Source organism: Caretta caretta, chromosome 1 (genome assembly GCF_965140235.1).
Source record: "Caretta caretta isolate rCarCar2 chromosome 1, rCarCar1.hap1, whole genome shotgun sequence".
Lineage (NCBI taxonomy): Eukaryota > Metazoa > Chordata > Testudines > Cheloniidae > Caretta > Caretta caretta.
The window spans coordinates 120,222,194-120,243,843 of NC_134206.1; the positions used below are offsets into that span (position 1 = coordinate 120,222,194).

The window sequence follows — 21,650 nt, forward strand, 5'->3', positions numbered from 1 at the left end:
CTGGTGGAGACACCCTGCAGGCAGCCATGGGCAGCTGGCCCTGGGAACTGCCCTAGCAGCTGCTGGTGCAGCTGGCCCCGGGGACTGCCTGAGCAGTGGTCCCGGGGTGGCCAGAGCAGCGACCAGAGCATGGCCCAAGGGCCCCCAGAGCAGAAGCGCCCCGGGGGCCCCCAGGGCAGCAGCGCCAGGGTAGCTAAGGATTTAGTCAGGAGTGTTTATAGTAAAAGTCATAGGTCACAGACTGTGAATTTTTTACACAGACACACACACACGCACGCTTGGTGTGAAAAGAGGTACCAGGGAAGGGCAGACTTTCAAAACTGTGTGTAGGTCCAGCTGTCATTTTGAAAGTTGTCTGAAGGGGTGGAGTGAACAGGAAACTGAGAAGTTCCAGAAAGCAGAAAGGACTGTGCGGGTGGAGTTGTGGGGAGGGGGCACGGAAAAGAGTTTTGAATGTGCTGAACGGGAGGGCGAGCATGCACACATCTGCTCAGTCTGCTGCATTATTAAGGACTTCAATATCCGTGTTTGCTCCTCCATGACTTTAATCATCCACACAGTAGCGCCCTTAACAAACTCCTGATTTTCTTTTCTGTCCTGCCTTTTGGCTTCCCTCCACTCCCTGCATTCCCTTTTCTCTGCATTGGAGAACTGCAGTACATCCCGGAACATGTCTTCTTTGCTCCATCTTGGGCGCTTTCTTATCTGGCAGAGACACTCTGACGGTGTGTGTAGGGGATGCCCCTCATGGCCACACCTCCAAAAGCACAAGAAACAATACACAGAAGCATGATTGTTATGTTCATGCACAGCATTGAAACATTTCAGTAAGCTGCACCTCTGGCAACATAACAATCACTTTCTCACTGACCCTTGGCAAGCACACATCTCGGCAAACAGCCCAACCATGGTGAGTGTTGGCTGGGGGGAGGGGACGCTCTACATGGGGAAAAGAGCACCCTGGAAGGGTTGCGGTGCAGCCGACTAGGGACAAAATTCTAAATTCTCCCACACTTTTTCCACCAGTGGGGGTCATTGTAGTAGATATCTCACTGCTGAGGGTAAACAGGGAAGCAAGGGTACATCTACTACACACTTGTGGCTTCTCCCCCGGTGCCTACGCTGCTTGCCTGTGTACCACTTTGGTCCCTGCACAAGTGATTGCCAAATGGCACGGGAAAGTTTCCTACAATGGGGGAAGGAACAAAGCTGCTCTGCCATGGAACTTTCCTGGAGATCTCTCTGGAGGGTTCCCGTGAGATCTCGGCGTGCATTAACACCCTGTTCTGCTGTACTGATTAGCTGCCCAGGGAAATGTCCAGCGCACAGGAACACAGCCAGCCTAGTACATTTCTATACCCTGAACCCACCTCCGCATTACACAAACCACAGCCACTTACCAGGCATTTCCTCTCCTGCTTCTTGCTCACCGAAGAGCAACTGCTGAGACTGGCAAGACACCTCCAGAGTGATGAACAGTTCTTGGCTGCCCCTGGGCGACCCCATGATGGGCTCCAAATTGTTGTCTAACTCCACCTCTTCATCAATGACTTCGTCCTCCGGGTTAGGTCCCCTTTCCACTGCCTCCAGGTCTGCCAAAGTATCCATGGGGTCTTGGCAGTGGAGGTGGGGTCAGTGCCTAGGGTAGCGTCCAGCTTCTTATAGAACCGGCAGGTCTTGGGTGCAGCACTGGAGCGACATTTTGCCTCCCTCGCCTTATGGTACACCTGCCTCAGCTCCTTTATCTTCTCTCTGCACTGCACCATGTCCCGGTCATAGCCCTTTTTGCACAAGTCTCAAGAAATCTGCCCATAGGTATCAAAATTCCTACGGTTCCAAAGCAGCTGGGACTGCACAGCCTCCTCTCCCCAAATACTGAGCAGCTCTGCAGTGGTCCAAGCAGGAGAGTGTTTGGTGCGATAGCCCACCATGGTCACGTGGGAAGATGCGATGAGACCTCTCCATGCCAAGCAAACAGGAAATGGAATTACAAAAATTCCGAGGGTTTTAAAGGAGGAGGGACAGATGGTTGTTTACCTGGCTGCAGAGCAGTAGAATTCATACTGCTGACCAGAGCGGTCAGGATGGGCATTGTGGGACACCTCCTGGAGGCCATTTACAGCAATATAATCAAGGATGGTGTGTACAGTGGCACTTTGTTGACAAAACATTTGCACAAAAAGTCTTGTCTCTTGCCGGGGTGATTTTATTTTGTTTCCAAAACAAGGCATTTTTGCCGCCAAAAGATGCATTGTAGGGTGTGTGCATCCACTGTTTTGTCAACAAAAGCTGTTGTAGTGTAGACAAGGCCTTAGATAGGACTATAAATCGTTGTAATTGGCATCCTTGCTGACAGTCTAAGTGGCCAGGTACTGATTGGGCATGAAGACTGAGCTATCCTCTTCTCCACAGAGATGGGGTCATTGGATTCTGCCACCTGCCTTCCACATTGCCATCCCTGTCAAACACCTCCATGGACTCCTCATCCATTTCAAGATCCAGTTCAAAATTTCTCTCCTGTCTATATGTAGAAATAATGCTTTCATTTGTAAAAATCCCTGTGGATTTATTTCAGCCTTCCTCACTATCCCTGTCCCTTTCTTCTCCACTTCTTACAACTTCTGCCTATCTGGTACTTGTCTCCTCTCTCTCCCTTTCCTACAGACTTGCCACTGTTGAATTCCCTTTCGCATCTGAACTGATTACCCCGTAAAACTAGTTTTCTTTATCTCTCAGCCTCCCAGATTCTCCATCTCTTTTCAAATCTTACTTACCTGTGCCTTTAAATTTCTCTTGTTCTATGTTGCTGGCCTCATGACTGACTGCATTTATTCACCACATGCCTTTTCACCAGTGTTTTGTGTGACTTCTGCCATTTACTGTCTGATTGTTTTGCTACTTAGCTCTGTCGCACATTTTGAGATGAAAAAGTGTAGGAAAAATTTATTGAAATCAGATCCATTCTTAATTTCACTTACAAAGAATACAGACTTCGTACACATTTTCAGTAACTAGGATCCTTGAATCCCTGTATCATTCTGATTAATCTGTGTTAATTCCATGTCTAAAATGGCCTTTTGATTTTAAAAAGATAATTTAAAAATACCCACAGTAGTTAAATTGTATTCTTAATGGACTCCAATGCAAATCTGTGACCTTTGGCTTACATTTAATATTTCTATTCATGCATATCAGGTTTTCTTTAACAGCATGTAAATGTTATGTTTAAGGTTTGACTTTTGTACTCTGCTTGCTCCAGATATTGCACAGTTAACCGTAAGTGCTTTCTCTTGTTGCTTTTTAAAAATCTAGCTTAATTTGAATCTCACTACTGCATGTGCTAGGGCATCATTCATGATTATTTTATTTGGAATTATAAGCAGCCCCAGGATGGCATTAGTATAGTCACTGAGTTCTTCAATTCTTGAAGAAGGGTGAGACAGGGAAAATGAGCAAAAAAACCACTACTCTCCTACAAACAGGCTCTGGGTTGTATTCAGAAAGGTACTTAAGCAACGTGCCTAACTTTAAGCAATAAGTAGTCCTGTTGATTTCACTGAGGCATATATTTAAATATCTTGCTGAATCGGGGCTTTTGTAATTAAGCCACCCCTTCGAAGCCACTGCCTGCTAAACAGTGGTCTTTAAGGGCCTAATTCTGTTTCCATGGACTGACTTTAATGGAGGAGGTTCAGGCTCCAAATTGCTGTGCTGAAACAGTGTAAAAAGTTTTATACGGTGTATGTGCTGCATTAAAATATTGTATGTCAGCATATATCAAGGGTGGCCAAACTCTGGCTCATGAGCCACATACGGCTCTTTTACCATTAAAGTGAGGCTCGTGGAGCCCAGTCCCCATTCTCCACCTACCAAACCGGGGAGGGAGGGGGAGCTTAGGACCTCTGCCTTGCAGCAGGGTGGTGCAATAGGGGGCTTCTGCCCTGCGGGGACAGGGGGTCTTGGGGCTTCAGCTCTGCAGGGTGGATTTGCCAGGGCTCGGGACTTCAGCAGGAGCGGGGCTGAAGCCCCAACCCCCAGTTCTCAAAGGTGTGCCCTGGCTCTCAAACTTCTGAAGATTGTCGTATGTGGCTTGGAGGCCAGTAAGTTTGGCCACCCCTGGCATATACCATTTTACTAGCTATAATTTACATTTAAATAACTATTCAGCTGAGTAATGATTAATTTTTTTTTAAAAATGTTTGCATTTCTAAAACAATATACATTGTTAAACAATAATAATTTCATTTGTTCTTTTACAATGTGCACAAGCAAGTAATTTTTAAAATTTCCAAAATAAGGCAGGAACAAATACTCATTTTTTTCTTTAGGCTAATGATCATTTATTCAATTGTGTTGCTTTGACCAGCTTATGGGTACTTTGTTAGTGAAACACAGAAACACTATGAGCAAGTCTGTGACCATCTGCTGGAGGTGTCATAATGCTGGTGTAGCATCATTGCGGGAGTTCAGGGGGCCTTTGCTTTTGGGCTATTCCTGTCCTTTTTTTCATTGTAAACTATTCTTTACTTCCTCCCCTCCCCAAAGTCAAATATCTTAAAGGCTAAAGTTTGAAACTGGATCTTTAGCATGTAAGTGGGGAGCATATACTTTGCTAATTTTGAAAAGGAAAAGTGTTTTAAATTAACAAAGTTACCAATGTTTGAGAACAACACAAACTTTTCACTTGCACTTCCAGATACAAATGCATGCAAAATAAGATGAACACATTAAAAAAAAACCCACAAGTTGAGAGCATAGTTGGAGTTTTTCAGACATAATCTGCACATCTCTGCCCCCCACCCTGATAGCTCTTGCATACCCTTTGTCAGAGTCTTTTAACTGTGTGATTATTAGCCCACAAATGTATTTACAAATCTTCTATGCCACAGAATATGCTTATGCATCTAGGGCAAGGGTGGGCAAACTTTTTGGCCCGAGGGCCACATCGGGGTTGTGAAACTGAATGGAGGGCCGAGTAGGGAAGGCTGTGCCTCCCCAAACAGCCTGGCCCCTGCCCCCTATCTGCCCCCCTCACGCTTCCTGTCCCCTGACTGCCCCCCTGAGAATTCCCAACCCATCCAACCCCCCCTGCTCCTGGTCCCCTGACCGCCCCCTCCTGGGACCCTACCCATCCAACCCCCCCATTCCCCATCTCCTGACTGCCCTGACCCCTATCCACTCCCTGGCCCCTGACTGCCCCCCGGGATCCTCTGCCCCTTATCCAACCCTCCCGCCCCCTTACCATGCTGCTCAGAGCAGCAGGAGCTCGCAGCCCTGCCGGAGCCAGCCACGCTGCCTGGGAGGAGCAGCAGGCCAGAGCACTGGCATCGCAGCAACATCACTGTAGGGGAAGGGCCGGGGGCTAGCCTCCCCGGCCAGGAGCTCAGAGGCCTGGCAGGACAGTCCCACAGGCCGTAGTTTGCCCACCTCTGATCTAGGCAGACATTTGGATCTACTGCCCTAGCTGGGGAATGGGTTCCCATACTTGCCTCTCTCCTACCCAGCTAGGAAATGGCTTTCTTGCTCTGGTAGAGAAAGGGTTTGCTTCTAAGCCCAGCCAGGGATGGAGTCCCCAGTCTGTTCCTGGGCTTCCTTGACAGAGGCCTTCGTGTGGTTCTTATAAATACCAGACCATTCCTCCAAGGCACACTCCTTAAAGTTCACATGCATGGAGGAGCAAATCAAGTATTCTCCTTCACAGGTGCGGAAGCTTGGTCCTAGTCTATGGAACTAATGCAGATCTCCTGTGAAATGAGGGAAATATCTGGGTACGGGACTATGTAGGGGGGATGGGAAAGGGTCTGAATAGGGCTGAAGAAATTGCTGTGTGAAGGCCATCCTCCTCACTGTGGATTTACTGTGTGAGGTCCCATGAAGCTACTCCAGCCATTGGGCGGGAATATCCTTCACTGGGAAGATACCTTCTTCCTTTTTATGTATTTGTGCAGTGCACAGCTAGGTGGCTGGTTCAAGATTGGGGCGCAGTTGTGAACTTCAAGGCATATATGCTTCATAGAAGTCCTTTAGTAGCCCTTACAAGAAACATGCTGGTGCATCTAGGAAAAAGGTAACTGTGGGGTTCTTTTCCTCTTTTCTTAATCTTCATCTCATCTCTCCCCCCCCCACTTTTATTTGTTTTCAATATGCACACAGAGGAAATGAAATGCAAAATATAATAATTAATACAATGATGAAGTGAGCTATAGCTCACGAAAGCTTATGCTCAAATAAATTTGTTAGTCTCTAAGGTGCCACAAGTACTCCTGTTCTTTTTAGTGGTGAGGTAGTGGCTTTTAATATTTAAATGCATGAAATGCAAAAGTGAATGTTCTTGTGGCAACATTAATTTGCCTGCATTGCACGTATGTCATATTCCAGAGTACAGCATTTAGAGTTTTAGAATGCCTTTTAATATATTTTACAGTGAGGGATATTTGGGCCAATTTATTTAGCAATTGGAACCTTTACTTTTGTATTTCCTGATTTTTGTGTGTTTGACTTCATTAGCGCAACACTGCGTTAATGTTGCATTCATATGGAGCGGTGTGTGGGATTTTTTTCTATTTTCTGTAACAAAGTAATTTGGCCACCATTTAGATTAGTGAAGGGGAAATTTTAACCTTATCAGATTTTTCCACAACTTTTTTTGGCAAAGAAAATAGCAAATTCACCATAGATTGTGTGCTTATTTATCTCCTGTATTTTCGAGGAAGTCATCAGAACCTAAGCTTCCTGGGCAACATCAAACTCTGCTAAGAATTCAGGTCAGGAACTCCCTCCCTGTTTCCTAGCAACTCTGGGATAGTGGTGCTTTCTCCTTTTGACTGAATTGTTCAGCGTCAGATATAGGGATCATTTGGTGCAGGGCTCAGGGCAGTGTTAATAACTAATTAAGTTAATAACTTTGGGAGAAGCTCATTGGCATAGCATGGTGTCTGGTTGTTCCTGAGGTATATGATGTGTCGCACAAGTCAAATGGAATCAAGACATCTTCAGAATCCTTTCATATAAACTTAAAAGTGCCTGTGTTTGGCTAAGTGAGGGATTTCTCTTGTTACACCAACAACGTTTTGTATTAGATTGAATCTGGCAAAACAAGTACATATACAGGTAAGCAGTTAAAGTTCATGTTTGATTGGCTTGAAGGTTAATTTTCCTGTGTTGTCATGTGTTTCTTGGTTACTCAGCTGAACAACATTAAATTGTGCAAATATTGCGCTGCCTTTTTACTTATTAAAGTTTCATCAGGTGGTAAGGAAAAATAGTTAGGTGGAAACATGAGCTGGCTCCCCACATTGCTTGCTGCTTCTGTTTTATGAAGTGCAGAAAACAACCTTTAAACTTCTCTAGTTAATCTACTGTCGAATTTACTAATGAAAAATCCTTAAGTGATTGAGAGTTATTGTTGCCACGTCCTCACTGAAGTTGGCTATTATACATAGTAGTATGTTTACCGAATGAGAAATTATTAGTTTTTCTAGCTAAGTGTTGTTTGCAGTCACTGGCATGCGTTGCCTGTTGTATTTAAAAGCTGAAAATATGTTGCTGCTTTTTATGTCTACCTCGCTCGTGTACAAGTGGAAACTTATTAGTAAAGGAAAACCAGACGATGCACTGTTCTCAAAATACCTAGGAACTAAATTATTTTGCCCTTCTTGTGCTAGCTTCCTTTCTTTTAAATTATTAATGTGCACTAAAGTCCATGAAATATATACCAGAACCCTTGCCCGTTGTTGATTCTTATGTGACTAGTCAGTTTCCTAAAGGACTGTTTCTCACAGAAAATCCTACTTTCACAAATCTGGAAACATATACCTCTAACTTTGTGCAAGTTAATTTTCTTTAGCAGCCTACCCAGCTTGATCCTCAGGTGTTGTAAATTGGCATAGCGCCATTGATTTCAGTGGACGTATGCCGAGTTACACCAGCTGAGGGCCTGGCCCTGTATCTTTGGCGTATGTGCCCTCACTCTGTATTTGCAGTTCCTTTGCATGTGAGTTTATAATGGTTTCCACACAATCTGAGCAATGGATATTGAAGACTGGAAATCTTTAACTTGCAATCAGCTTTTAAATTTTGGTCTCCAATCTGGGATTCCTTAATTTGAATGCTCAATTTGAGATGTGCGCCAACTGATTTTCAGAGATGCTAATTACCTACAGTTCCTCTTTGCTTTTGCGGGGACTGTCAGTGCTCAGCAGTCCTGAAAGCAGGCCCAAGAGGTCTCAAATGGGGCACCCAGAACAGTGGCCACTTTTGAAAAATTTTGACCTGGTTATCTAGATTCTGATCCCGGGGTCCCAAATCTTTCATTATCACTACAATACGTACTGCAAAGTTTAAGCATGAATTCCTAAGGCATATAAAAATAACTTTGTGTCTTTTTAAAAAAAATACTTTCACAGGACCTATCTTTTGCCATGACTTTTCTGTGTGTCAGAACGTTGTTTATTGTAAAAGAAACAAACAACCCCATCCCAAGTATGTAATGTCGCACTGTTGTGCATCTCTGTTTGGGGTGACCAAGAGAAGAGAGGGGGAAAGCTAGCTGACTGAGTGCTTTAATACTTCTGCTGTGCTGCGCCAGTGACAGAATCTTCCAACCCTCTCCTGTACAAGGGATGTGTCATTAATTTGCAAGTGACAAGAGCCTGTTACTACTTCACCAGCATAACCAACATTTTGTGAGGGAAGCTAGTAACAAAAGAATCTTCATATGCTCCCATGCAGGGCTCTGGTGGAGCTGGCCTCCAGATGGTTCTCTGTCTCTCTGTTCTGTCATGATCTCTGTAGGTTCTCTCTGGGTGTAGTCTTCTGGCTTGTGAGTTCCCCCTTTTGCTTCGCATCAGTTGTCCCTCTTGTGTAGTCACCTTGTGTAACCTGGGTGCCCCTGCACCCCTCATGACTCCTTTAGTCCACTCTGATATCTCTTTAATGGCGAGATCCTCACAGGAGTGCCATCTCCAGGACCAGTAGGCCTTTGGCTGGCTAGTCATATTCTAGTGCTTGCTTTCTCTGATTGATGGCCATCTCTACTCAGTGGTGTCTCCAGCCTTCTGGCTGCAACAAGTCTCCCCTCATTGGTAGCAGAGTTTTGATCCTTTGTCCCGTCAATGCCTGCATGGGACTGTTTTGGTACCCCTGTGATGGGGTATTCCTGTGTGCCAAAAATGCTACAAGGGATCTGACCTTCCTTGAATTCTTCCAAGGCAAACTGGAGTCCATCGTCAGTGAATACAGACTCTGGAATGCCATATCTCACAAAGTGGGCCTTCATTTTGCAAATTACTGACTTTCTTCTTATATAAGGAAGGGCATTAACCCCCCAAGAATTTGACTAGTAATCCACTGTAATGAAGTAGATTTCCCTGAAGATAAATAAGTCTGCTCCCACTCCCATAGTCAGGTGGCCCGCTCATGTGGAAACAGAGTCTCTTTCTGCTGGCAGTAATCACACGGCTGGTGGCGTCACACCCGTCTATCAAGGAGTGGATTTGTCTATTCATTCCTGGCCAGTAAACACCCTCTTGAGCCCATCTAAGACAGTTCTCAGTGCCCAGGTGTAAGGCATGTATTTTTTTTGCATGACATCCATACATAACGAGCAGGGACAACAGTTTCCTGTTTTCGAAATATGATTCCATCCTGGACGCTCAGCTCATCTTTAATTTGCAAATATGGTTCTGCTCCTGTCGGTACTTGGCTTTTATCTTCTGGCCACCTGGCTAGGATTGCTCTCTTGACTGCCTGTTCTTTTCCATAGCCTCGTTGATTTCCATTCGCCTCACTGCTGAAACTAGGCGATAGTGCTGTGTGTTAATGGATTCAGTGTCCTGATCCCCTTCCCGCAACTCATTGATGCTGGGTATATATGCCCTGCTCAGGGGGTCCACTAACACCAGTGATCATCCTGGACAGTCTGATCTCTACTTGGAGCACTGGAGGCTCATAAACCTTGGCTGCAATCCCTTGGGAGCACTATGAAGGTGCTTTGCCGTGGACTGTCTCTAGGGGTTTGTGCACAGCCATCCCTTGGGTAGGGCAAATCGGGGAAACCGCTCTGGACTCTGTGCTTTGGAGGGCTCCCTGGGCCGGTGCGATTGGCCAGCGCAGTCAGTCCCAGAAGAGATTAATCTGTCACTTCTGCCCCGGGCCCTGCACCCTGCTAAGGACAGCTCTGGTGAGCTGACTGGACTATTACTGGATGGCCATAGGTGTACTGACGGAATTGTTCCACTCCAGATGCCACAGCCAGAAGCTCTATTTCCTTATGGGCATATCCCCATTCAATCTCTGACAGGGCTGTGCTGGCATACACAATTGACTGCTCCTGCAAAATAGCTATGCCCAGTCCTTTCTCAAGTGCACCACGCTGGCATGTCAGTAGCTCTCCTGGCTGGTAGTACATCAGGACAGAGGCCTCTTTATCCAGGCTTATGTGCCAAAACACATTTCTCACATGACAAGACTGTAAAGATTCTGGCTTTGGAAAGTTCTGAAAAGATGTAATCAATTGTGGGCATTGGATATTAGCATCTTTTCAATGCCTGATTCAATGGCTTGGGTCTGTGCAGATGTGTGATTTGCCTGATGGCTTCTTTACTGCTATCATGCTGTTTACCCATTTACCCAGGCTGTACTGATCTCTACAGATGCTATGATACCCCTGCTCTGCAGACTTTTGAGGTCCTTGCTGGGTTACATAGCATCACTGGAATTTTCCATTGTGCTAAGCGAACAGGTTCCATTGTGGGGTCTACTTCCAGCCACGGCTTTCCTTCAAGGCAACCACCGCTTTTGAAAACATCCTCATCTGCTTTTAAAATTGTCTCTTTTGTCCATGGAACTCCCCTTTTTGCTTCTCGCACAGCAGCTATAAAATTCTGACGCTATATCCTGATCAGATCCATGGCTTGTAAGTGTGGCTGTAGTCCTCAAGAGGGGTCTGTGGTGCTTACCATCTGCCATCACAAACTTCAGTAGGTACCATCTGTTATTTTTTTGGGTTAGTGACTATGCAGTCCCATTTTCCTACAGACGGCATTATGCTCTCCATTTGCGTTGTTAGATTGTGTCTGGTCTTTGTAATGGGTGTTGGAGTCCATTCATCCCGAGGAATCACAATTGTAGGAGGCCCCGCTGTCCAGCTGAAATCACACAGGACATTTCTCTATTAACGTTGTTGCATGCACAGAGATTAGTATTGTCCCTTGTTGCTTTCCTGTCCTGACAGTCTGAACCTGATAAGTTCTCAGACTCAAGGAGAGAGTCATGAGGTCATCACCACTGTCTGATGTGCCAATCCCTCCCCTCCCCCCATGTATACATCTGACTGAGTCTTTCTGAGATTTTCCTCTGCTCTCACAGGTAAAAGTCAACTTGACACATTCCTTGCAATGCTATTGTAGTGTGGGGGTACTTCTCTATTACCTGTTCATGCTGTCTTCCATAGTAAATGCTGTCACAGTTCCAGATAACTGCACCTGTATTTCCCCTCGGTTGTCCAGCAAGTGCACCCACTCTAGGCTTCTGGTTCCCCTGGTTACTGCCTCTCTCCCTCCTGACCTGGGGCATTTCCAGGCTGACCAATTTCCTGCTTCACAATGCTATTCCCAGCAAAAGACAGGCTGTCTAAGAGGGTTTCTTTTTGCCTTCTCTTCAGAGACCAATAACAGTGTAATTGCCCACAGTTATAAGTTACCACACAGTTCTTTTTAAGGAAACACAGTTAATTCTTAGGTGAAAGCATCACAGAGAAAACATATAAAAACAATAAAAGAACCTCCATGCATGTTAATAAGCTTACCGGAAATCAACCCAACACTAGCATGGGCTCTAGTAGGAACAGTTCTTCTAAAACCCCACCTAGGGGTTTTCCTGTGGTTCCAAGTTCATCACCCTTTTTGCTTAGACAAGAACACAGTTTTCTGGGGCCTCAGAAGGGGCCAAAGTCCTTCCAAACTGTCCCTGACAGTGGGGGTCTTCCATGGACCAGAGGTCTTGTCCATTTACTGGATTAAAAGAAGGCCATGAACTATCTTAAACTCAGACTGTTAATTCAAAAGTCCTTTCTTTGTCTGTTGGTCCCTTGAGAACCCAATTTGGGTCTTTGAACTGTCCTCATATAACAGGTGATGTAACGAAAGGTCCCCCCTCAGGGCAAAGCATCAAAGGCTGAGTTTGTAGATGGCAATTTGCGATCACCCTCAGGAATCCCACTTCCCATGTATTGTCCCTAGAGATCAGTCCTGTCTGCTACATTGTTCAACATAGTCTTTGAAGTTTGCAGTACTTCCTAGAGATTGCACTAATCCTCTCTTCCTCCTAAAGAACTTCCATACAGTTCCACAGTAATACATAAACACTTGTAATACAATGGACTGCTAAAATACTTCAAATCTCATTAGATTAATGAGTCTTAATTTAGTTCAATAAGGTTTGTCCAGGAAATTGCCATCTGTCATAAATGCATCTCAGTTTGGGGTACGGATCCCTGGCCACCTGCTCTTCTTTGCTGTTGTCTCGCTGCATGTCTTCCTGGGATATTATGCCTTATCGAGCTTTCATCCTTTCTCTTGAGGCTTCCACTCTCTACCCCAGGTCTAAACATCTGTCTAATGTGAGATCATCTTCCTGGAGCAGCCACTACCACAGGTAAAAAGAAAAGGAATACTTGTGGCACCTTAGAGACTAACCAATTTATTTGAGCATGAGCTTTCGTGAGCTTTCGTGAGCTGTAGCTCACGAAAGCTCATGCTCAAATAAATTGGTTAGTCTCTAAGGTGCCACAAGTCCTCCTTTTCTTTTTGCGAATACAGACTAACACGGCTGTTACTCTGAAACCTACCACAGGTAGTGATTCCAAGTGCCATAGACTGTCCAGTCCTGAATCAGGGGGTCTGTGAAGTCCCAAAATTACATACAGCAGCCAGTGTGTTTAAGGCAGTAACATAGGGGTCTATCGCGTCCCCTTCAGATTGGTCTCTATTGAGAATCCTGCGTTGCTCCAGAGTTTCAGGTCTGTGAACAGCTTGAACGCCTCCTTCCACTGGATCCTAGGTCTGTGTCTGCAAAATCCAGGGCTCCAGAGGTTTTCACACTGAATTCCATGACTCACACTGCCAGCTGTTGCACAGCAGAGAACTCACAGCTCAGACATTACCACCGTGTTCCATTAGCAAAGAGTGAATGCAGCAAAGCTGAATGCAGTTTAATTTGAACAAGTGGAAGTTTATTAAACCCCATGCACTCTGTGCACTGCTCTGTCCGTGTGGCTGAGTTGTTTCCACCCCACCTCCCGCTTTCCCTGTTTTCCTGCTGACCTGTCCCCTCAATAACAGTCCCTCCAGGGAACTTGGGCCCTCCGACTCCAGTTCCACTGTTTGTGTTACAGTTTCCATTTAAATTCTGAGTTCGTATCCTTGATCTGGAGCAGAGACAGTATTTATTTTTTCAAATGCAGGGATAGGGAAAAGAATGATTGCCTGAAAAAAATTCTCTTTATTTCAAACATAAAATACAAATATAGCGAATGGCATAAACAGATATTAAGAATGGAAAGGTTTGTATGTGTATATATAGAAAATGAGGAGCCTACCAGACCAACAGAAGCTGTTAGATTTGTGAAAAGCTCATAGTTCTTTTTGATTAAACTGAGGAGCAAGATTAAGCATAGGAGGAGGAACATAGCAATGTAGCTTGATAGGAAGTGGACAGAAAGTAACCCTTCACACTGTCCACAAAATGAATCCTCTGCTTTCATTTTGAAAAGGTTCTTCAATTTGGATCGTATTCTGCAGAGACTGGCTGAAATCAGTTTGGAGGCCATTGTGTGAATATGGCCTTGCATTCAAAATCTCTTGCTATTTTTCCTGAGGTAATGTTATCAGGTTGGCATCCATTCAGGACGGAGAAAGCAGAAAGGCCCATGGAATGTAATCTCATCCACCTCCAACCTGGGCTCAGCAAAAAGAAGTTCACATTCAGTTGTGGGGAGGAGGGGAATTAAAGAAAGTAGCAGTAATTCTCACTAAAAAGCTACTGCATGCACCCCTTTAGAGTGAGTCCAGTGCAAACTGTTAAGCAGCAGCCTGTTCAGCTCTGCATTTGGCCCATGGGTTTAGTGAAATGAGAGAGTGCGGAATGTGTTTGCCGGATAATAGTTATTGTTAAGTAAGCAAACTCTGGTGCCTGGGGAGATTCCAGCAGTTGAGATTGCATTGGCAGTGTCAGAACTTCCTGGATAGTTTTTGTGTATGCTGGGGAAGATGCTGGCTTCTGAATTTTCAGCTGAAGATCTAGAGCGTGAATGTGGTGAGGAGTGAAGAATGGTGGAGAAGGTGCCCACTCTCCCTGTGGAAACAACTTTTCCTCAGACTGCTGCTCCAGCAGCAGCCAGAGGCCCACTTCCTTCACACTGCTACCTGTTGCTAGAATGATTGAGGAGGAGGACTGGTCCTGGGATTGGAAACTTGGTTTCTTTTTACAAGTGCATCCGAGGTGACTCCAGGTTAGAGCATAATAGCAGCAGGTTCTGCAGAGTGATGTGGTCTAGCATGAAGTAAAACTGGACGTGCTGCAGGTAGGGGGCCAGTATTGGCATCTTGGATGAGCAGATGCTAGAAATCAGCCTTCTCGTATTCTGTCTAGTATTAGATGGCAGGCTGGTATATCTTTCTAGAGCCACAAAGGGTTGTCTAATAATTATACTATTTACCTCTGTGTGTTCTCTAATCACCTCCTTTGTTTATAACAAGCAATGTTTGGACTATTTGTATGCATTGTGCAGACATTTACTTAGACTGGTTTTACCTTCGTACTGTCGGAATTCCTGAATAATTCAGTAAAGTGTGTCCACTTCTGTACTATGGCATGCACTTTTCCTCTTTATTTTGTAGTTTGCACTTTTCAATAAATTCTTGGCAAAACAACAGCAAGTAGCCCTGGGATATAACTGTGCAATGCAGGAAACTATTGCATGTGATTACAGTGAAATATGAAAAGGTTTTGCTGTTGTTAGTTTCTAATGGAGCTTAATGAAATCACTGATTGGATCACACCTTAGGAAGCTGAAAGCAAATAGTCGATGCAACATGGAAGGGCTCAGAATTAATGAAAATGTGCAGAATATTATGAACAATGGACTGGGTTCAAACCTACTGTATGCAGGTGCAATTCCTGTGACTTCATTGGCTAATTTGGTCCACTGAGCTTTATTAGTAGCAGCTAAAACTCACTAAAGGCCTGATCCTGTGAAGTACAAAGCACTTCCTGCAAAGTGCCAAAGCATCCTAAACTCCCAATGATTTCAACATTTCAGAGGATCAAGCCCTAAATGTGCTTAATTAATGTAGCCACTTGCAGTATATACAATACTGTGGAATTCTGTAGGGTTTCCTTTGGGAGTTTTATTCTTTCTTTCACCTAGAAAGTATGTGTGTATATGTATACAATTTGTTATATTCATGGTTTCAAAGTGAAAGGGAAGAGCAATGTATGCTGTCTTGTGTGTTCTTTAATGAAGCCATTGAGATTCAATAACAATTTGACTTTCCACTCATTCTGAATAATAATAGGTTTTTAAACAATTGCTTTTGTAAAATAGTTTCAGGAATGTTAAATTCAAGAATAATTGCAATTGCTGATTGTGGAGTTTAGATGTAATTCTTCGGTAATTAAACCAAGACATTCTACGTTCTTTCTTTACTGCTTTAAGGGATAGTTGCAATAAGTTTCCGATACTTTCCTGAAACTCAGCTCTCAGTCATCTTTGCATGCTGGTGTATGAAAAGGCTGCACTGTCTGTAGAACAAGTTTCTTAGCTAAAATACTGTTCGTGTACATTGGATACTATTTTAATGCCATTTTAAAAGCAAAATATGTCTTTCATTTCCATCAGCAAAGAAGGCTGATGCACACCTGAAAAATGTGTAATTACAGGTAACAGCATGAACAGTTAAATAGTGTAGCAAGATTCTGACTTTCTGGGGTCTTGGAACTTTATACAAAGTAGCCCTGCCCTCATCATTCCAGTGTTTGTTCCAAGAAAGGACAAGAGATGCTATCCTATTATCGTATCAGATAGCCATCCAGCTCGTTCTGTTTTCTACTGTATAGAATAAAAATAGGGTTGCCAACTCTGACTGAAGCTATTCCAGGAGATTTTTTTTCCCCAACATGACATAATGTCATTATTTTAAAATATCCTATTAAAATCTCCTGGAGTGCTTTCAACAGTCACCTGGAGATAGATGCCAATTCTGGGAGACTCCAGGCCAATCCTGAAGGGCTGGCAATCCTAAATAAAAATGAAAAAACATTTATTAAAACAGCAACTTTGTAAAAAGAAAAATTTATAATGTGGTGAGTAGAGGGGTTATGTCTTGAGTATAGTTTATTTTGTGTTGATTTTGCTATGCCTCCTAAACTCTCTCTTTTCCCCCATATGGCCTTTTAGGTGGTGGTGGTGTGCTTTCGCTTGCATCCTGTTTGAAGGGGGTGGAAGCTAAGCCTGTCCCTTGAACAAGGCATGACCTTTTACAATATATGTTCTGTTTTAACCATAAATTATTCCCTACCATAAATACTCAATAGCTTTCAGTTACATGGTAGGAAAGAATAATTTCCTCCACTGCAGGGATCACTGGGTGCAATTCTATAGGTCAGACTCCACAGTCATAGTGGTCCTTTCTGACCTCAGCTGTATGACTCTATATATTCTTTGTTAGAGTGTGCTCTTTTTTTCCCAATTTACTTTTTAACAGGCTGCTCTGGAGGAATGTTTATAAAGAGTTTATCTCCTTTCCTTTTGAACTCATAGAAAAAAGAATGGTCTTTGACATGGTTTGAAAATATGAGGGAGAAGTTGCAGATTCCCCTTCCATCCCCCATAGAAATTTGTTGTGTTTGTAATTTTTTGTGTGCTGCTGACTGCTGCTGTTGCATTAGGTTTTCTGAGGATGCTACCCAGAGAGTCTGCACATTCTGTGGAAATAAATAATTACAAATGCACTAGGGATGAGAGTTCAGGTTGTCTGATAACTGAGGCAAAATGTACACTGCAAAATCAAAATAAAAGAATTAAACAAAGAAGCCACATCCAGCATATCTGACTAAGAACTCTTGTAAGAAAATGGAAGAGGCAGTAGGTACATGGTGTTGCTATTTTTCTGTCCTGATCTGTGATAACTGAAACGCTGGTTGTGACAAATGTTAAAATGTTAGCACAAGTCCTTGTCAGGGATGCATATGAAGCCAGGTGTATTCCACCGCCCTCATCTGCTTTTCTGCAGGGTCCTTCTCATTTTATTTTTGAGGTCCTTAGGTACTACCACAATACCAGCAGGGATCATGGGCCCTGTTCTATTAGACCTTTTACAAACTAGCAATACAAAGGCAGTCCCTTACCCCAGGGAGGTCGCCACCAAGGGTTTAGACAATATAAAAGAGGGGAATTAACTGACAAAAGGGGCAGTGGGGAGGAAGGTGACAGTAGAGACAGGTGGTATGTATAGATCAGTAGCCACAGTGGTCTCAGTAGTCAGAACTAGTTGCCACCTGTATCAGGGTATCCTGCTTCTCTATCTCCGGCTTTGGAAGTAGAGACATGTTGATGCCCCTTGGCTGTGTTCCTCTTGTGAACCCCTCAGTTGTATCCTGAAACTTCTGCTCTGGGTGCTGCTTCTTCTGCTCTGCCTCTGTTTGCTTGGGATCCTTGAACAGGAGGTGCAGGTCCCAAACTGGGGGGTGGGAAGAAGATGGGGAACTTCTGACTCACTTCACAGGAGCCTAAAAATGGGGCATTTTTCTTAATATTGTAAAGTGTTGTGAGGGATGCGCAGAAGAGTTTTATAGCTGGTGGGTGTGGGTTGGAGGGGCTTTATCTTTAGTAGTACAGGAAGGTTTATCAACAGGAGGGCTGAGGCATTTGTCATGAGGAAGGGGTTGGTTTGGAAGTGCTTGTCACTGGAGAAGTTGAAGAAGGCTTTTGCAGCTGGGAAGGGAGGGTCAGTTTGAAGGCACCTGTCACTAGAAGAAGGTTTCAACAGGAGGGGATATTCAGTTGGGCTGTGCTTTTCACTAGAGGATATTCGCTTGACATTTTGTGACATGGATTTGACATGGATTTGTGACCTTGCTTCATTCCTAATGTTCCTGCTTTTACCTTCCCTGAGTCATATGACTGGGGGAGGGGACTTTGAGGAGCATGGCCCATGCAAAGTGCCCCTCATGTCAGGATTAGCTCTGTGGAGAGGAATAAAGAGACCCCCAGTTGGCTGGATCTGATGTGGCTTCTGTGGCTGTAGCTACTTGCAGCTAGGGACTCCTGGCTGTTGGGCTTCTTCCATACCCCAAGAGTGCCTGCATTTGCCTACCCTGAGCCCACATTAACACACGGCTGTAATCTAAAGGTACAAGTTTTAGTACATTTCACAATATTTTGAGGGTTAAGGGCCAGATCCTCCGCCCACTGAAGTTATTTTTAACAATGCTTTTTAAAATATTATTTGTATTGAAGTTTTTCATTAGCAATAAAATGTTATTTTGTCTAATTGTAAAATATCTGGATATATCAACCGTAGGAGAGAGAGGAAAATTAACAGTTATCACATTGCCACATTCTCTCTTGTATTCTTTTCATTTGCTTTTTCTCCCCAAGTCTAATTCTTACCTCTGAACTCATTTAATTTTTAAAAAAGGGTGCGGGAAGGAAGAAAGACAGCAAAAAAATCCTTATTTAGTAATGCCCGCCTGAAACTCCTTCCCCTGTAGGAGTGAGATTGAATGGGACAAATTTCTTTGTGACATGTCATCATCAAGATATTGACACACCTTGTTGTCCTAGTCACATAGTATGTTTTCATAACACAACTTTCATGAGAAACTACTGACCTTCTGCTCCACTGAGTATTGTGTTCTTTCATACAAATGAATGTGGATGGTTGTGATAGGTCTGTAACAACTAAATCAAATGCTGGCTCTGAATCCAAACTGCAAATATTTATCATCTGAACATTCCCACGCCTTGGTGATTTGAAATCCAAATCAAAGCCTTGCTAGATTTTAGAATGTTAGCATGCAGTGTTCAGATTTGGTTCATTAGTTTGCAGGCATCACAGGGGCTCTAATTTAAAATAGTGAGATTTACTTCTAAAGCAGGAATTGATACTTTGTAAATGAGATTGTATATCTGTGCCAAATTTGAAATGCTCACTTATTGAGTACAGAATGATTTTTCTGAAAATTGACAAGTAATACTGTTAATTTCCTTATGAGTTTTTATAATCTTTCAGTGTGACCCTTTCTGACATTTTTTTTGCTGAGTCAAATCTTTTTTCTGATCCCTCTAGGAGTTAAATTTCTAATATTTGAGCTTTGATAATTAGCTCACTTGTAGACTGGAAAATGCTGCTTTAAATTTGCTAATCTGAAGCTTTTTAACATCTTAGTCATAAACATCTCTTTATATGTGAGAATTTGCCACCAAATTGGCTTATCACCCAAAATTTTAGTTGACAAAATGACTTCCAAATATTCAGATAATGAGTGGTCTATACTCTATCTATAGGATGTTTAGGGTCTATAATATTCCTGATATTCAGCTCGTGTAAATCAAAGTGAATGGAGCTATGCCAGTTTGTACCAGCTGAGGATCTGAGCCTTAGTATCTGTTGCTTATGCAGGGACGGCAGGATCCAAAGAGCTCATACTGTCTAATAGATACTACCGAGTGTAAATAGGGTCTGGAGTTAGGCTATGGAGGCATTGATTTGGGTCCATGCCTGTCATTAGCATTATCACAAGGTGAGGTTGAGGTTTTTCTGGCACCTCAGAACTGGAGAGCTATAACATGAATAATTGATTAGATACCATACACATTAATCTATCATAAACCATTGGGTATTTTCGTGTGTATATAATATGTATGTATGTTTGTGGGGGTGGGTGCCAGTGATTGAACCATACTATATAGAGAGAGATACACCTAGCCTCTCCTGTATGGTTCAGTCACTGGCACCGCCCACACGTACACTCAAGCCAAAACCCAGAAACCTAATAAATGCCACGCAAAGTCAACAGCTGGAGATGTCAGCAGGGCTCTGTAGATACTGAAGGTGGCACCCCGTGCTGCTGCCTTCCCTAGACAGCTCCCTGGGAGGGGGCCCCAGTGTCCAACATGCTTGACATCAATTAAAATGGAAAGGGCTCTAGGACTGCTTTATAGCATTTCCTAGAGAGGGACATACATACCCTCTGACTAAGACTCCCGGCATCCTGCTGCTCTAGCACCATTGCTGCTGTTCTCTGCCCCCGCGGGAGAGCTGCTCCTGGCAGTGGGAAGGCTACTGCCTCACTTGGTTGGGAGTAGACATGGTGTGGGAATCTTCTGTGGTACTGGGCATCAGGAGGAATTTCTCTGGCTGCTCCATCACTGCTGCTGACTGCCTCCCAAGGAGATTTGGGGAGTTTCATAGGCCACTCCCGAGGGAGGTTCTGTCCCATGTGCTCAGGGGTTGGCCATTCTGCTTCCTCATAGTTCTGTCTCTTTTTCCCTTCCCTCCACGCCCGCCCATGTGAAGGGGCAGATAAGGTCTTTGGACAAGACCCCTGGCCTTGCTGCTTCCCTGCATTCCTTAATCAGGCAAGTTACTGCACTTGCTGACTAACCTGAGGCACTCCCTTCCCTCATTTGCATGTGTTGAGCCCACTGTCTTCTCAGTGTTTATCTTTATTGATTATTAATTCTGCTAAATAATAAAAAAATTAAAAACTGTGATTCTGGAAGGGTTCATTTTCAATGAATTTTACTGGCCTGGTTGATGTAGAATGTAGATCCTGAATATGGCAGGAGAAGCATTCATGTTATTCTGTGATGGCAGTGACTTTGGTAGTGTAGGGTAGTGTAGTAGTTTGTCATAGTCTGGCTCAAAAGTCCACTGATGTTTCAGGCAATGCATCATATTTCAGGCTGGAGCAATCAATCTTACATTTCCATTTCTCTAAGTCCTTGAATTACGTGCCTACTATTGAAGCTTTCTCTTATTTTAGTGGTCCATGACAGCCATGATGTGTTAGTTTTTCTATGTAGGTTCTGATATGGGCACCAATCACCATGGTGTCTGAATATTTATCACAGTATTTGAGTCACAGTCAATGGTATCTACTATTTTATACCATGTCTACCATGAACTGATGGTTTTGGCAAACAAAGCCAACCTCCAGATGAGGAGGAAAAAGGAGCACAGCTGCTCTGAAATAGAATTTTAAATTATAAATATTTGTTTTGTCACCAAGCCTGGGACATGTATTTCTTTAGAAATATTTAGTAATTAGATTTTTTTTTATGGACAGAACTATGATTTAGGAATCGTCTTACTATTTTAAAAGAAAATCATTACACATATAATGAACTGTGATTAGATGTTCATTATTTTAATTTTGACTTATATTTCTACATTGTTCTGGTGAGTAAATGAATTTTAAAAAGGCTGTCACACTTTTGTGAATTTGTCAAAAAAAAAAAGAAACTATACAACAATGGGCCACAATCCTTCAGTTTAAATTTAATTGAAATAAAATAAAACTACATTCAGTATACTTTTCTAATAGTATTTGTCCATGTAAACAGATGCTCTAGTTACAACAGAGAA

General features: G+C 43.5%; 1 protein-coding gene across 9 annotated transcripts in view; it reads left to right on the top strand.

Moving 5' to 3' along the window:
- The window catches only part of TSGA10 (testis specific 10), a 206,818-nt gene that overhangs the window by 144,767 nt on the left and 40,401 nt on the right, over positions 1-21,650 (top strand). The gene's annotated exons all lie outside the window — the stretch shown is intronic.